This window comes from Lithobates pipiens, unplaced genomic scaffold, assembly GCF_037356315.1.
Source record: "Lithobates pipiens isolate NorthernLeopardFrog02 unplaced genomic scaffold, aLitPip1_a1.2 Scaffold_28, whole genome shotgun sequence".
NCBI lineage: Eukaryota > Metazoa > Chordata > Amphibia > Anura > Ranidae > Lithobates > Lithobates pipiens.
Window position 1 is genome coordinate 52442552 of NW_027507789.1, and position 2783 is coordinate 52445334.

Sequence of the window (2783 nt, forward strand, 5' to 3'; positions counted from 1 at the left end):
TAATTCCCCCTCCACCAAATGATTTGGACCAGCACACAAAGCAAGGTCCATAAAGACATGGATGAGCGAGTTTGGGGTGGAGGAACTTTTCTGGCCTGCACAGAGTCCTGACCTCAACCTGATAGAACACCTTTGTGATGAATTGGAGAGGAGACTGCGAGCCAGGCCTTCTCGTCCACATTAGCGCCTGACCTCACAAATACACTTCTGGAAGAATGGTCAAACATTCCCATTGGCACTCTTAAAGCTTGTGGACAGCCTTCCCAGAAGAGTTGAAGCTGTTATAGCTGCAGAGGGTGGGGCAACTCAATATTGAACCTTACTGACTAAGACTGGGATGCCATTAAAGTTCATCTGCGTGTATAGACAGATGTCCCCATACTTTTGGTTTGTAGTTGCTATACTTAAAGAATTTTAAGCACAGTTAGTGCTGGTTCACACCACAAAAACGCATTCCAGATCTGTTCTGGATGCGTTTTCTGCATGTACGTTTTTTTAAGTTATTGAAGTGTTCTGGTGCATTTTTGATGCATTATAGTGCGTTTCTGGATTGTAGTTTGCATGGTCCCCACATCCTTGTATGCATGCCTGACAATGTCGGGGCATGCTCCTAATGAGATGACGGATGGGGTTCTGGGGTATTTTCTCCCTGATCTGGACCAGGGTATCACTGAGCTTTTGAACAGACTGAAGTGCAACCTGGCAGCGTTGGATGGACCAAAACATAATGTCCCAGAGGTGTTCTATTGGATTTGGGTCAGCTGAATGTAGGGGCCATTCAGTGTTATCAATAAAAAAGGAAAAGGGAATTGGGACTTTGAATGAAGCAAGTAAATAGTGGAGGTGAGTTACAATATAATGTATTTTATTTATAAATACTCTCAAAGCATTAAATCATTGTTCATATCATATATATATATATATATATATATATATATATATATATATATATATATATATATATATATACACACACATGTAGTGTGCACAAAAACTGAACATAGTAAACAAAATACATACATACAACACATGATCGAAGTAATAAATATACAGATTGATACAAGAGGGCATGTATATGCCAATAGCACCATGCCCAATGCTGGCATGTACACCTACATGGTATGTGTACATCTGTCAAAAAATATAAAAACATCATAAAGTCTAGTAGTAATAAATAAATATCAGTTCGTATGAGGTGTAACTGCAGCATCAAGTAAAGCTCTACGCGTTTCATGGGTATTCCCAATCGTCAGGAGCAGATGCGGCGGACATTCCTATGGAATATATATAAAAAGGGATATAAAGAACTGAATTCTAAGTAAAAAATACTCAAAATAATTATAAAAGTATAAATGGTTAACCAGCCACTCACCAAACCTGTCCACAACCGCAGCTAGGAGTGGCCAGCCAAGGGTCAGGCGAGAATACAAACCCCACCGCGGGAGCTGAGGCGGCATAAAAACAAGAATGCAGCATAGGATGGTATCAGGGCATGAGCAGTATGAATAGAATCTCCATGTGGCAAAGAATTGGGTCTACTGCGTGCAGCGAGGATATCTAAAAACAAAATGTTTAAGGGATATGTGTAATTGTAACGGTGACATGTTCTAAATAATGATTTTGTACGAGTGAAAGTGTGAGATTATGAACGTGTGAAAATGTAAAAAGCCATAAGGGGTTTGGACAATATAAGAGAAATGTGAGAGTATCAGTGTAAAAAAGTGATGGACAAGTATGTGAATCAAAAAAGCAAGAAAAAACGAAAAATCTAAAAAATCTAAAACAGGTGGGAAGGTGATAAGGAGTAAAACTTAAAAGTGAATAAAGGAAAAGGGGAGGCAAGAAAAAGTGAATCTAGTCCAAAAGAAAAGCTGACCCTAATGCTGCATAGAAGCACCACCAGCAACCAACATAGCCGGTGTGCAGTCCCCCAGCGGCAGACCAGTCAAATGAACAGCCCACTACACTGGGGGATGTGAATATATGCCGCCAACGCCACATCAGTGGACCAATGGGGGAGAACCAACCGCACCTGAACCAAGTAACCACTCAGTGACAGGCGCGCAAGCTCCCCATACCAGAGCACAGGATGTCGGAGGCAGGCGTCGGAGCAATGGTGCCAAAACTGACGTCATGCGCACGGTGCACCCGCCGTCACGCCCACAGCGAACCTGCTCTCATCTGTGAAAAGCACAGGACACCAGTGGCAGACCTACCAATTCTTATGTTCAATGGCAAATGCAAATCAAGCTCCACAATGCTGGGCAGTGAGCACAGGATCCACTAGAGGACGTAGGGCAGAGGCGGCTCTCTAATTGGGCAAATTAGGCAGTTGCTTAAGGCCTCGCGCTTACAGGGGCCTCGCAACCGTCTAATTTGCCTGACAATGAGAGAGGAGTAGAGCCCAGCATCGGAAAGGATTGTGCTGCCCACGGATGGGCGGGATCGATCTAGAACACGAGACTCTGCACTGTCTGCTAACACCCTCCCCCGCCGCCTTCTCATCTCTTTCACAGGCTTGGGCTGTACAGGGTGAGTCAGTGGCCCCATGCTGCTATAACTCCTGAAAAAAAGCCGCACCATTAATCACAGACACACAGGGGAGGTGAGCAGTGTCAGCCTGTCCAGTACAGGTCCGAGGATGCTGGAATCAGCTCACACAACGCCAGCGGAAAATGCTTTTGGTCTTCTGCACATCCTGCAGATAGGTGTGCTGGAGCGCTGACAGGTGGGCGTGGCCAGCGGAGGTAAATTTCCTCTGACTTGCTCGCTCCGGAGATCAA